This window comes from Biomphalaria glabrata, chromosome 18, assembly GCF_947242115.1.
Source record: "Biomphalaria glabrata chromosome 18, xgBioGlab47.1, whole genome shotgun sequence".
NCBI classification, from domain to species: Eukaryota; Metazoa; Mollusca; class Gastropoda; family Planorbidae; genus Biomphalaria; species Biomphalaria glabrata.
The window spans coordinates 24471893-24487336 of record NC_074728.1 but is presented as its reverse complement, the minus strand read 5'-3'; the positions used below and the strand labels follow the sequence as shown (position 1 = coordinate 24487336).

The 15444-nt window shown below is 38.8% G+C and overlaps 1 protein-coding gene and 1 long non-coding RNA gene across 8 annotated transcripts in view; one reads left to right on the top strand and one right to left on the bottom strand.

Moving 5' to 3' along the window:
- Window positions 1-15444, top strand: part of LOC106067462 (uncharacterized) — a 59154-nt gene that overhangs the window by 17500 nt on the left and 26210 nt on the right. The gene's annotated exons all lie outside the window — the stretch shown is intronic.
- On the bottom strand, window positions 1164-12017 carry LOC106063113 (uncharacterized). Of its 2 annotated transcripts, XR_008775975.1 has the most exons (4): window positions 10977-12017; window positions 10605-10858; window positions 7950-8117; window positions 1164-6114 (listed from the first exon to the last, which is right to left on the bottom strand). It is a non-coding gene; the product is annotated as an uncharacterized LOC106063113 (long non-coding RNA). The 2 variants fall into 2 exon arrangements; XR_008775974.1 differs by lacking the exon at window positions 10605-10858 and having other exon boundaries at window positions 10977-11901.

Sequence of the window (15444 nt, the reverse complement as noted above, 5' to 3'; positions counted from 1 at the left end):
GCAGGGATAGTGTAGTCTAGAACGACCATGGCTTACCAAGTAAAGAAAAACGAAATGACACCCCTAAACCAAGGCCGGCCTTAGGCATAGGTAAACTAGGCAGACGCCTAGGGGGACTCGCAAAGGACTCAAATAATTTTTTTAGAGAAAAAATTGCGAAACATGGAGATCAAATCTCAAACATAACAGATCCCTTTGGCTCAATGTCTGCTAGCCTAGCTATAAGTCTCTACTATGATTCAAGTTTTTTTTTTCACGACTATTTAGATCTACTTATTTGACTACATATGTTAGAAGTCCATTGCTTCTTCCTTTTGGTGAAACGTCGAAGACTTATGACTAGACAGGTGATCAAGAATCTTCCATGAAGTACATAAGTGCTATCGGCGCTACATGACTTTTACTTATTTATTAATTTAGATATAGATACAGGACAGTTTATAACTCATTGCGTATTTTTTGGTCTTAGTTTTTTTGCTTTTTTATTTCATTTGGGGCCACCTCCTATTCGCTTCACCTAGGGCCTCCAATTACCTTAGGCCGGCCCTGCTAAGGCTTTATTTTATGGCTGGAACAATGTTGCCCACATAGCAGTTCCCCCATTTTCCCTTTCTTCACGTAGTTGATGCGTCCAAATGAAAAGCACATATTCGATAACATTTAGGGATCAGTCACATCGCTGGGTTTTAGCACTGTGATTCGCAAGGCAGTGGAGGTTTGGATTCAGTTTTCCTTCTTCTAGGTCGAGATAGCCAGTCGAGGCTAACGAACCACTCCTCCCAAAAGCTTACCGGTGGTGATTGCATTGTATTGTTGTAACAGTATTGGCGACGCTATGGGGATAACTGTGTCCGACCAGCTGAAATCTGTGACGCAGGGCAGTAATAGAGGTCACCCTTAGCGCTGGAGTTCGGGGATCAGAGACAAAGTGTGTTAGATAGGCAGTTCAGGTCAGACAGCGATTCAGTCATGCACTATTAGCCGACGTTAGAGCTCTAAAGTAAAACAGTACAGGACTAATAATAATAATCATAATCTTTATGATTCATAAAAAAACTTTCTTACAATTTGTGCATGACACAAAAATAACAACAACAAAAAACTATAGAAAACAAAATTTGCATTCACAACAGATTCACTCGAAACTACTAAAGTTACATGTGAAATGTTTGTATCAGTTTATTTGATGATTTGATTACGAATAGAACAAATGAGATTTTATGTCTATGTGTCTTAGATTTTATGTCTGTGTGTCTTACATATAATCAGTATTTGCAGTAAAATTTAATTTATTGTATAAGATAGTAACAAGGTATTTCAAAGTTCACACTATTTCAATGTTCTCAAAATCAAGAAATCAATCAAATGCACCATCAGAGAGGCAGAGTTTAGAACGGCACTACGTATATGTATGGTAAAGCATTTGTATTCGGTAATGTCGTGTAGCCAGTTGTGCAGTATTGGCTTTGATTTATTAGTTATTTAATGATAATATAATGATGATCATTTAATCACATCCATTGTTGTGAGTCTACTTAAGCCCCACCAGAGAGCCCTGAGCCTTTGAGGGAATCCTCCGTATTCATGTAATGTAACGCTAATAACTGTGAACGTCACCGCAGCATACTATCTCCTTGAGGAAAGTCTGTTGAACCGCTGGGGCACTACACAAGATCTGTCTACCGTTTTTCTACATTCCTCTCTGTCTTTTGCATTGGATAGAATCTCTTTCAATGGAAGCCCACCGTGATTTTTACAAAATTAAAAAAAAAAAATATTCAACTATTTGTTTCTTTTTATATAAGCTACACAAATCTACGTAATGCGTTTTTTGTTCGGCAGTTTTGGATGGACAGATGTAGGTTTGTAATTGTTGACGATTTGTAGTTCATATCTGTTAATATTGAAGTTGAAAATATTGAAACCAGGACCACTCCGGACCACGGAGGCTGCATCTGAGTTTTAAATCCATACCCACTCTCTTTTAGTTTTCTAGTTTTTTTTTTTTTTTTTTTTTTTCGTTTTTTGCCCTTGCATTTCGGTGATCAGTGTAAAAAAAAAAATATTTAAAAAAATGACATAAGTGCGTTCTGGTTGGGTTCAGATCTCAAACCTAACTGTTCTTTAAGAAGTATTAATGAGCTTGATACAGAAACTGGAATGAGGCTCAGAAAAAGTTTTGTAAACAAATATAAATGGAAATTTTATTAACAAATATTTACATATTATAATTTCAGCTTAGAAACATAAGAAATAAAACTAACATTCCAAAAAGTCGGATGATTTAAAATATATCCGTATTTGAACTCATTTAAAATGAACTACTCTCACCATACAATTAACACAAGTCCATCTACCTCTGTCGAGTCATCTGTGATAATCTTAGTCACAGCCACAAGAGAGAGAGAGAGATAGAGACAGACAGAAAGACATACACACAAACAAACACACACACGCACCTCTGTCCATTGACTCAGTGGTAATCTTTTTTTTTTCTCAAATTGCAATCTAAATGTCATATAAAAAGTTCCATATAACAGACGTCCGGCGAAATGAGGACATGTCCTAGTTTTTGAGATTGCATCCTCCGTCCGACAGGCATTGGCCCAAAAATGTGAAAATGCCAGATTTTTACTCTGTTGTTTAAGCCCACATACTCAATTATTAATGATGCACTGTACTGCTTAGAGTAACTAAAGGAATGGGATATTGGCGTGAAAGAGATTCAGTTGTTTGACATTTTTATTTTTTTATTTTTTTCCAGAACAGAAAAATGAGTCGCTTTTTAACAATCCCATGAAAATTCGTGCACGCATTTGGAAGGTTGTTCATATCGTAACTTTACGAATTTAGAAATTACTATCAAACAGCCATTTAGACTCCCATCACTAAGAGCTTTTCAATATAAGAGTGTTTTTTTTTTGCAAAAAGCGTTTTCGCTGGTGAGGGCACATAGTCAATACAGAGATATAGTTCTCCATTGGGTCATTGAAAGGCTTTTTCTTACACAGTACAATAAGAATTAAATCTTGTTTCACACCAATGAGTAGGCGATTGATAAAAAAAAAAACTCCAATATGTTACTGTGATGAGAAATATACAACTTTTTTTTTTAGAAGTATAACGGTCTTTAATTTGCTTAAATTTCTATTTAATAAAATGTAAGCCAAGTTTTAAAGTTTATTTCTTTGTCTTATTTATCCTCTTGTGTTAGCTTTGCCATCCTTTCTGCCCTCCTTTGTTGTGTTTGGTTACCATGGTCCCACAAATACGCGAAATAGGAACGAATGCGAAAATTCGCTGTGTCTAAGTAATGTGATACTTCAGATTATAGTTTTACAGCCTATGATTTACTGACATGCTACATCAAATGCACCTTATTTTGTAAATTGTATTTGGTAATTTTTGTCTCCTTCTTTCTAAGTTTTTTTTGCCGCCCTAATGTCCTTGGGGTTGTTCAGGTGCCAAAATCTCGCCTGGCATTACTTATTATCTTTCGTACATTAAGTGATATCTTAATATACTAAGATTGATAAAGCTTCGAAAACTGCACTAAGGCAAGAGTTGATTTACGTAAAGAATTGTATTTCCACTTGTAGAGGCTGTGTGAGATCTCGATGTTGTAAAAAAGAAAGTCAACAGTGCAACATACGTTAGTACATTTTTGTTTTGTTTCTTTAATATTTATACATCAGTGAAGAATTGCATCCGAAAAGTGAGTGACATTGAAAGCTCTTTGTACCTGATAATTCAACAAACTAATCGCTGACAGATCGTCTATGATTGTGTCCAAATCAATTTGTGTAGATTCAGTAATACCAAATATTCTTCAGTCCAAGGTCCAAATAAATTCCATCTCACGTCCTGGTCCTACCTACTTAGCTGTCTGTTGGACCGTTGGGGCACAACACAAGATCTGTTGACTGTCTTTCTCCATTCCTCTCTGTCTTTTGCCTTGGATAGAATTGTAGTAGTGTTTTATTTTTTGAGTGACTAGTAGTGTACTGTGTGTTACTGTGTATGGAGAAAACCAGTTGACCTTTCTTGTAGCATACATGAATGAATAGTGTGTAAGTCATGACTGTGTGGGAATGGGTCAGTAAAACAACAGTACGCTGAGTTGACAGTCTGGATGTACTTAAGGATAAATAATGTCAAACTAAGCGTGGTCGAGAGGCTAAGTGCGCTTGAACTGGGCTTGGCTTGGCTACCTAGAAGGGGGCTCGAGGTTCGACACCTGACTCGGGCAGAGTTGTGTTTACTGAGCGCCTAAAGCACGGAAAACCAACTCCTAGATACCCCCTCTCCCCCGCCACTGGTCCACAAATGAGATTGGACCAAAGCGCTCTGAGCATGAAAGTAGCGCTATATAAAAGCTATAATAATAATAATAAAGTGATGTGTTAATTGTTATTATAGTCGTCAGTGTGTTAAAGATATCTATTACAAGAGTCACTTTCAATGGCAGGCCCGTCCATTCTTTTATGTTGTCCTCCCATCGCTTTCTCTGTCTGCCTCGTGGTCCACTTCACCTCACAGTTAGAAACAAAATAAAGCAGAGATGATATTGATTAGAAACGCACGTATCCAAGATAATTTCAGTAGTAATTAGTAAATTGTTTCAAATTGTTTTCCGAAACCAAGCCTGAATGTCCGGCTACAAGCTAATTCTTCAGCTCAGAATACTGAATCGGGAAGTTTATGTGGTATAACTAAACACATTTATTCTCTCACTATAGAATTGTAAACATCCAGGCAACACAAGAGTTTAAACCTATTGTCTGCATTACTGCATCACTTAAACCAAAGTCTAATTTTGAAAGTCATTCAATTCCAGTTTCAGGTCTTTCTTGGTGGGAAGCGTGGTCGAGAGGCTAAGTACGCTTGAACTTGGCGAAGACTAGGATTTTTAATTTCGGAATTTTAAGAAACCTCCCCCCCCCCAGTCCACCCAACTCTAATGGGTACATGGCATTAGTTTGGAAAGCGATTGCTCGTTGTGCTGGCCACATGACGCCCTCGTTAACCGCCGGCCGTAGAAACAGATGTCCTTTACATCACCTGAAAGGGGTACTTTACTTTTACTTTTCCATTCGCGTAGCTACCAAAAGAAGACAGCTAAAAATGAAAAGATGGCTTTGCGTCAATTACATGTCAAGGACACGGCCATTTCAAAACTAAAAATAGATATCTTAGATAATACAAGACTTTCGTAAGAATATCTTTCCGTAAGAATATCAGAACAGCATAAAATACAATCAATCGCAGTCCATAGAGAGGTCCACTAACGCTAGTCATTTATTTCTCCATTTATTTTACATGCTGATTTATTGTACTGTGAACAGAAGTTTTGATGGCTTGATCAGACTAGCTTCGCCAGCCGGAAGTGGCGGACGGATCATATTATGGGTATCCCTGTTGAATAACACCTTTATCAACAAATATAACACATTTTACGAGCTTGTTGTATAACACCTTTATCAACAAATATAGCACATTTTACGAGCTTGCTGTCATTCGAAGTGGCCCATTCAGCGGTGGCTACACCGGCTCATAAGGTGTCGGTCCATGGTGAATTTAACTGATTTAGTAAACCCGCGGCGTAGAATACGCCGCTATTTAATGACGTGTGAACACTTCCTGAAAGGCACAGTCGTCCTGATGGGGTGGGTTGGTTTGGACAAACGACTGATCGCCACCATAAACGCCGGAAGTATTCATGTAGGCAGCGTATTGTCGAGCAGAGTGTATCACTGTACTTCCGTAAGAACAACGAACAGGTCGTCGCCATAGTTATCCCAATATTTGCAAACAAAGCTTACAACCATCTTGCGAAGTTCGAGAGCAACAGTTTCATTAATGACATTTTTCCAGAAATATGCAACTGATAGAGTTACGTGGGGTAACTCTAGTCCGACTTGCAGAAATAAAAGAGCTATCTTTCCATGACTTTTGCGTAGTTTCCCGCATGGTTGGCGACAGAGAGAATTATATACATAGATAGTCTGTCCACCCCTGCTATATGGGTTACTTGTCACGTCAGAACATGTCACGTTGTAACATGTCACATCAGAACATGTCACGTTGTAACGTGTCACATTGGAATTTATGTACCTGCTCACCAAGAAAGAAAAAAAAAAGAATGTTTAATTGGGAAACTGGACAATAAATAAGTAAGAAACAGAGATAGTGAAAGAAGGACAGATAGATGGACAGAGAGAGAAATAAAGAAGGAAAGAGAAAGGGAGAGAAAGAAAGAGATAAAGAAAGAGGCAGAGAGAGAGACGTAGAGTGATAGTAAAAGAAAGAGAGAGAGAAAGAAAGAGAAAGAGAGAGAGAGACATAGAGAGATACTGAAAGATATGAGAGAAAGAGAGACATAGAGAGATACTGAAAGATATGAGAGAAAGAGAGAGAGAAAGAAAGAGCCAGAGAGAGAAAAAAAGAGAGAGAAAGTGACAGTGAGATAGTGAGAGAGACAAAGAGAGAGAAAGAAAGAAAGAAAGTGAGATAGAGAAAGAAAGAGAGACAGAGAGAGACACACAGAAAGAGATAGAGAGAAAGAAAGAGAGAGTAAAAGAAATAGAGAGACAGAAAGTGAGAAATTGAGAGACAGAGATAGAAAGAGAGAGAGACAGAGAAAGTGAGAAATTGAGAGACATAGATAGAAAGAGAGAGAGACAGAGAAAGAAAGGGCAAGGAAAGAGAGGGACTGAGATAGATACTTAGAGTAAAAAACAACCAAAAGAATACTAAATAAGAGTGTAGACGGGAGTGTAAGTCACACAGAGAGAGAGAGAGAGAGACAGAGAGAATTAGAGAAAAAGAAATAAAAAAGAAGAAAGTTCAAGTAGTTTCTCTGCAATGAAATTTAAATTCATAAATACAAACTACAGCGATCATTTTCTGAAAAAAAAAAAAAAATGGTCTCAGACTTTTTTAACACAGTCGTACAGGTCCTTGAAAGATTAGTTATTATCTTGTGAATCATTTCCATTTTAAATAGATTGAAGCTTGTACTTTAAACATTAGGTTCAAATAGTTTTTCACTTGCATTTTTAACTCTTTCTTTCTCTATGAAATAAACTTGAGATAAAAATAAACTATCGGCAAAGAAATTGAGAGAGAGAGAGAGAGAAAGAGAGAGAGTAAAAAAAAAAGATATTCGAAAGAGCCCCCCATTTTTATACAATGTGGTCCAAAGTCGTGCATCATCTTACAAATGACTTTGTATTTCCTCAGTTAAAGATTGAGATTTTAGATCCAGTCAATATCAGCCATTATCTATACACTCCCAAATGTATTTTCCCACGCAGATAAAATACATTCTTTTCAACCGCAATTACCTTAAGTGGGTTGAAGGGGAAAGCAATGAGTCAAACCTCAACGGAAGTTCCTGATACCATTCCTAACTTGCTATTCCGTCATAATTTCTCTCCTAACTGACGATACAGGCGTCGATTCGACCAGAATGTGGAGAATAATTACGGAGAGAAAGAGTTAACACGATTTTACACGTATCTTATTAATTACAGACGTTCTTGGAAAAGAAAATACGTTAATCTAGTAATGCATGATAGAGAATTAAAGCTTCATAGAATCTTATAAACTTATTGTTTTGAGAGTTATAACGGCAATATCTTTGAAAACCCACTTTTGGTCAGATTGTTACAAGGTTATTTGTCGTCATCGAGAAGTACATAGAAGTCAAATTCATAAAACGCTGGTTGTGAGTGTGTATGTGTTTCGTGTGTGAATGCTAATCGTATTTGCGTCTATATTGTTATTTTACAGTAGTTACGCTGAGATGTTCAACTGTAGTCAAACTGAATTTCCATTCGATTGGACCAATAAAAATGATCTTAAGTTATCTTAAGATGACTTTTCCTTATTTAATCTGGCCCAGATTACGTTGATCAATTACTCTCTTCTGTATCTTACTTACTTACCTTCAGCGCTGTGCATTATGCGGCAAGCTGTCACCGTAGCATTTGGTATCCAGCACACTGTTTTTTAGCCTCTTTCAAACTGATGTCCACTGCTGTCACGAACCCACTCACTTCATAATCTTGGCTCTTTCGTCTAGCAATGATTCTCACGTTTGGTGCGTGTAATTACTTTGAATGTATATAAATTAAACTAATGACAACAATGTCACAACATCAATGACCACATAATATATACTCATAATAAAGTCAAACTCTCTAATTAAAACTAATATTTAATGTTCTAAATAGGGCATCGATGGCCACTTTAAAATAATGTAATACATGTTATGGTAGATTGATGAAATGAATTGATAATTACAAACATATATTATGAATAATGTTACGACCCTATTGGCGGCGCAAAAGGGTTAACTACAGGCTCAGCTGACACACACGTGAATCACTCATGTCAGCGGGGCCATGGACAAGGGACAGTACTATGATTACACGATTACACGCAAATATGACCAATGTTATGGTCATGTGATCGAAAGCCTGCGTGTACGAGGACACAGTGTGTAGGAAAGGGGCAGTTCAAGACCGGAGAGCGTCGAGACCGGGACTGTTAGTCGGCTATGAAGTCGGTCCTGGTCGAGTCCTCATGTGTTGATGTACAAGTCAAGAAAGAGAGACAGTAGAGTTTTGTACGGTGATGTACAGAGTGACATTTTAGTTGTTGATGTTTGATGCCAATTGTCTAGTATTGGCTGTTATCTACTTATTCACTCATTATTAAAGTACCCGATATTGTGGAGCTCTTGTTGTCAGGTTCTTGATGTGTTGATGTGTTGTGTTGTGTTTAGCAGTGTTTACGGAAGGCCTGATTAGGAGAGAGAGAATCGTAACACTGGTGTCTTGAAGTGGGATTTCCTATGGCTTCTGTAAAACTGCTAGATGAACTGAATCTGAAAGAACTGAAACAAGAGCTGAAATGGCGAGGACTGAAGTACTACGAAAGGAACAACGAAACTCTTAAAGAACGTCTCCGGCAAGCCCTTGTGGATGAAGAGGAAGATCGATACACGTACCTCTTTGAACTCAAACCCGATGTTGTAGAGCTCTTGATCACCTTTCAAGAGCAGATGTTGGCTGGCTTTCAGAATGTGATCAAGGGTGACTCGCAGAAAGAAACAGGTGAAGAAACAAGAGAAGAGACCGAGACCAATAGTTCAACCAACGCTTTTGCTACAGACGTCCATGGCGTGAGTGCCTCCATCAGCCAGATAGAACAAGACAACGTCGTGTCTTTCCCCAAGCTCGTAGCTGAGGACATTAAAGACATCTGTCAATCTGCCAGTGCTGATGAGAGGAACTCAAATCTTGATGGCTGCACCCAGATGTTTGGCAAGAACGTTATGTGTCGAGCTCCGCAGGGAGAACGCCAACTCCAAGAAACCCATCGGCAAGGTCTGCACCCAATAGACGTTTGTCCTGCTGACGAGACCATAGTGAGAAGCCCTGATGATGGTCAAGTAAGTGAACTGGAGCCTGATGCTGAAGATGAGAGTCCTTCGCAAGTGGAGTGCTGCCAACTTACTCCACTAGTTTGCCCTCCGGACAAGCCTGAAGATGATGTGTGCCACTATTTCCCCTCCTGTGGACCTGATACCCATTCCCAAATCCCATCTCTTGAAAGCCCTAAGAAACAACCTGATAGGCCAACGATCTTGGTGACCCCAGTCCTGACATCTTATCCCTCCCCATGTGCTGGCTGGCTGCCTTCAGTAGTGAGCGACCGAAGAAGGCGATGGTTGCTGAATCCAAAGTGGATGGCGATGCAACCACGACGTCTGTGCAACCAGGTGAAGGTCAACTGGAGCAGAAGGAGAAAGAGACATACGCAGTATACAACGCAGATGACTCCATCGAAATGGCAATATAAGCCCATTGTCGCCCCCACCGATAGACCTCCTCCTGCATCGATTCACCTCCACTGCCCATGTCGTGTGCTAGATTTTGTCCGGGACGGACAAATCTGAGAAGGGGGCAGTGTTACGACCCTATTGGCGGCGCAAAAGGGTTAACTACAGGCTCAGCTGACACACACGTGAATCACTCATGTCAGCGGGGCCATGGACAAGGGACAGTACTATGATTACACGATTACACGCAAATATGACCAATGTTATGGTCATGTGATCGAAAGCCTGCGTGTACGAGGACACAGTGTGTAGGAAAGGGGCAGTTCAAGACCGGAGAGCGTCGAGACCGGGACTGTTAGTCGGCTATGAAGTCGGTCCTGGTCGAGTCCTCATGTGTTGATGTACAAGTCAAGAAAGAGAGACAGTAGAGTTTTGTACGGTGATGTACAGAGTGACATTTTAGTTGTTGATGTTTGATGCCAATTGTCTAGTATTGGCTGTTATCTACTTATTCACTCATTATTAAAGTACCCGATATTGTGGAGCTCTTGTTGTCAGGTTCTTGATGTGTTGATGTGTTGTGTTGTGTTTAGCAGTGTTTACGGAAGGCCTGATTAGGAGAGAGAGAATCGTAACAATAACATAAATTAATAACATAAGACAAGTGACTTCAATACTATGTACTAATAAAACTATGATATCTGTTAACATAATAAACAATAAAGACATAATCAACAATACAGCAATTAATCACCAATGCCAATCAGACCACCACGGCTACTCCATCCTCCATGCACTGGACCCAACGCCGCAGACTGCATCAGAGTTCAGTACCGCTGTCCATGTCATCTGATGTCAATTACTGCATGTCGCTCTTTGTCTTACTGACTACGCCACTGTCGCTAACATCTATTCAGTGTCTCTACGCTTAGACTGCCTCATTCTAAAGACTGCTACCCAGACTGTCAGAATGTCACTAAGACTCAGACAGTCGCCAAGACTGTCACTCTAAATAGACAAATAATCAAAAATATCGCCAAAAACTAGCTAAAGCGCCATTCAATTTATTCATAATCAATTAACATCTAATACTAGATATATAACTAATAAAAACATTTCTTCTTACCCTGGTCCCTAAGAATTAGTTCCTACATGTTGTCTCTGGCAAACAACTCACACCTCTTGGAGCCAAGATCGCGAGCCAGCCTCGGCGACTTGCTCCCAATGTCTGTATGTGTCGTTCACCAGAGAACGCCTAGCACACGACACACGCCCCTGCTAACACAACATGGCGCTGTGTCCCGACTGCCCCAACACTCTACTCTATATAGGCTGAGTATCTAGCCTACGCCTAACTAACATTACTAATGTCTGTCCCGACCCACATATCAGTCTCTCTACAATACAAACACCTAACTGACATTGTCCTAACCTTTGTCTGGTCTCTGTCAAGTCTATCGGTGAGCTTTGATAACAACTATGAATCTAATGACTCTCACACACTCAACACTGTGACAACTGCCATGAGATCTTCTGTGAAGGTATGGCGCCAGATAATCCCTTTTTGCGTTATCCTCGTATCGGCCTCAAACAATATAACAATTTTTATTTTGTTTAGCCACAAAGCGTAAGTGCTACTAAGACAGTCAAAGTTACAAAAGTATAAAGATGTGCAATAAAAATTACTATTCAACTATAAACACATCTATTCGCACATTCCGCCGTCTCTTTTCTTCTTTTCTTTTATTCTCTCTATCAATCCTTCTCTTTTTCCACCTTCTTCTGCTCTGATCCTTACTGACTTTCATTCTCTTAATATCTGCAGTTCCTACTTGTTCTACACAATTTTAATACTAGGTAACATTGAAAATAAAACTAATAATATTAATAACAATAATAAATATAATCCACGATACGATCTTCTTATTCTTAAACTGTCAGGTAGAGTTGAGCCTTCGGCTCTTGGAACTCTAGGCCAGCAAAAGTGAATAAGAGCTCCCTCTCACCGGCCTGAATGAAAACAGTGTACACTGTTTTGTCTGGCGGGTGGGTCAGACTCGTGGCAAGAGGCCGGGTATAGATCTACTAAGGCCCCCGCCATTTTTCTTTTCTATACCAGGCTAACCGTGCGGGACACGCCATTTATTATGTAACGGCCCCTTGAGGAACAGCGCCTGGATTGTGACAAGGTTGTGGGAGCTTTTTTACAACTCCGCGCAATGCAATGAGGATGCCTTTAGGCACCCCCACGGGAGTCTTGTTTTGCTAACCTTTGGCCTAATCGTTTCCTCCTGCGATCGTTTCCACCCGGGCGCCACTATGAGGCAGGGTAGCATGCCCGGACGACACGATCTTAACCATCAGATCAGTACTTATTACAAACACTAAACTGATCATATGGTATCGCAGCACCTAGCTGCACACCTGGCCATCCACAGTGCAACTCAGTATCAATATTATATTGTAGATGATGTAAAGTTAATCTTTTTGCCCCGCGGTTAGCGATGTGTCATGTGACCAACCGTCTTTACTTTTCCCCGACTAATGTCAGGTACACATTTCAGTTGAACTCAGGTGGCCCATCAAATAACTAACTTGATATTTTGCCTATTTTATATATTCATGCTATCAATAATAAGTGTGTAAATGTTTTTACTTGTAAACACATTTAAGTATAAGAAAAAATTAACTTAAAAAAAAAAACAAAGCTTATATAAGGAAAAAAACTGCACATTTACAGCACATTTACAGCCATTTACAGCCATCAAAAAGGTAAGGTTATTTTTTTTTTCTACATCAAACACAATTAATAAGTGCCTCTAATTTATTCATTAACTGGTTAATTTTTAATTGATTCATGTTTTGAAAGATATAAGATGTAATAAATAATTGTGCTGTTTCAACTTGATCAAAAATGGGAAGTGGTAAAGATACAGTGTACAAAACTTGTGACAGACAGACAGACGGAGCTCTGTAAGCTTTGTAAACAATCTTTTTGTAACAGTAGCTCCCCTTATATGACCTTACTGTTGTTGAGGATGTCATGTGACCAGCACAACAACCAATCGCCTCTATTTTTCTCTGACTAATATCAGTTATCCATTAGTGATGACAGTGCTGTACTTACACTTAGGTCCTAAGCTATTTTGAGACTTATAAGTCAGTGATTCATTTTTACTTAGAGACCCAAAACTATTGCATGTGTTGCCTAAAGGTAAATTTAGCCGTTATAATTGGTTAGGGGGGGGGGTGTTCGGGGCGCTCTTAAAGTCCAGAAATTCAAAATACAAGTCTTCACTAGGATTCAAACCTGAAACTAGAACGGTTCATAAGTTAAGCATCTTACCACTCAACCACCATGCTATCGTCTTAAAACAAATTCTACAGATTTAATTTGATCTATGAGAAATGCTAAACTTCAGTAGCGTAAAAGAAACACAACGTACTTCTAACTATAAATGTTATTCACTATTATATAGGGAAGGCGCTGTGGCTGAGCGGAAAAGCTCTTGGCTTCTGAACCGGGGTCCCCGGTTCGAATCCTGGTGAAGACTGGGATTTTGAGTTTCGGGACCTTTGGGCGCCTCTGAGTTCACCCAGCTCTAATGTGTATCTGACAATAGTCTGGGAAAAGTAAAGGCGGTTGGTCGTTATGCTGGCCACATGACATCCTCATTAACCTTAGGCCAAAGAAACAGATGACCTTTACATCATCTGCCATACAGACCACAAGTTCTGAAAGGGGAACCTTGCCTTAACCTAGCGTATGAATAAGTCCTACTAAAAGGGGGAACTTTTTGACCCATTGCTTGATTAGACGTACTATTTATAAGCTACTTGTGCTTATTTTTATCGTGAATCATAAAGTCATACTCAGCACACAATATAATTATATTAATAAAAAAAATAGACTGGGAAATTCCCTCTTATCGCCAATTTATAACCATAAAATGTAGTGCGTTAAAACGTTATTTTTACCCTAACCCTTACCTTTTATCTTATCTTATAGATTGCATTTCATGTGTCAGTTTAGTTAGGCATGTTTATCAGTGACTTTAACTCTGCTAAGTCTGGTTTTTCTGGCTATTTGAGGCAACCCATTCCACTCTCTAATGGCACTAGGGAAGAAGGAGCATTTGTAAGAATGTGTCCTAGCATATTGAATAAGAAATATCCGCGCCTTTCTAATAATTTTATTACGTTTTGTTTTTCTATTTGTATATTATGACTCAGTGTTTTAGGTATTATTGCTACTTTAATATTTATTCCTCTGTCCTGGAGTGTCTCTAAATTTAGTGATATTAAGTTTTGCTTTCATGCGTCAGCTTCCCATTTAAAAATAATTTAAAACTTATATATGAAACATTTATCAAAACCTTTATGATTATATCCGCAAAAGGACTAGCCGCTTTTTAATTATTTATCTCTCTAATCCAGCGATTCCCAAAGTGGTCTATATAAACCCCCAGGGGTGTACAATAACTCCCAAGTGGTCTACGAAAGTGAAAAAAAGAAAAGAATTGGGGGTCTATGAGAAATAAAAAGGGGTCCAAGAGAGTGGATCCTTATTTAAGAAGGTTGTGATTTTAATTATTTTGTTTACGTAAATGGAATAAACAATTATTTCATACAATCATAAATTAATTATAACTTATTATAGACAATCCTTTAATTCGAATGAAAAAATATTTTATATCTATATACCCTATTTACATAGCTAAGATTTAAATGGCAGAATGTAAATCTAAAATGTAGCGCAGAATACAAGATATCTTTAAATTATTTAATAGACTTTTATGTAACCAAGTCTATGTAATGACTCGTATGAAGCCACCTAAGCTGGAGGGTCATTGAGACGATGCCGCCCAGATAAAATGGATTAAGATTTGAAGATACCTTTGAACAATCAAAGATAATGTTGAGTAAAGACATGCAGTGGACAGCATTTTTGGCTTTGACATCAGAAAGAGACGATGATGGTTTGCAAAAGTGTCCTAGAATATCTTTTCTTACTGCGAAATTGTGAAAATATCCCACCCCACTCTAAGTGAAAAAAGATTTTCCCAGCCGTTAAAGAAGTTTTAAAACCATTCTTTACACAAACCTGCACATGATATTATTAAATAATTTCTCTAAGCCAGGGGTGGGCAACCTTTTTCAATCGAAGGCCGGATGAAAAACATTTTGAGAATGGGGCCCGCATATATATATATATATATATATATATATATATATGCCGCATTGGGCGGCATGCTGTCTCCACAAAGATCTGTCACTGGCAATGTCTGGAGCCTCCTCCCACCTGGTGTGCACTTTTCTGAGGTCTTCCATGAAGGTGTGGCGCCAAGTTATACGAGAACGTCCCTGTTTGCGCTTTCCTCGTATTGACCTCCACGTCATCGCAATGTTTCTTTAACCTCTCCATCACAAGTGATAAGTAACAGAAGTTTCAATAATTTATATAGATATTTAAAAATGTTTTTAAAAATATATGATAATTTTTATATGTATAATCTGTGAGCACATCTAATTTCTATAGGTTTCCGCGGGCCGGATAAAACACTTCTGCGGGCCGCATGTGGCCCGCAGGCCGT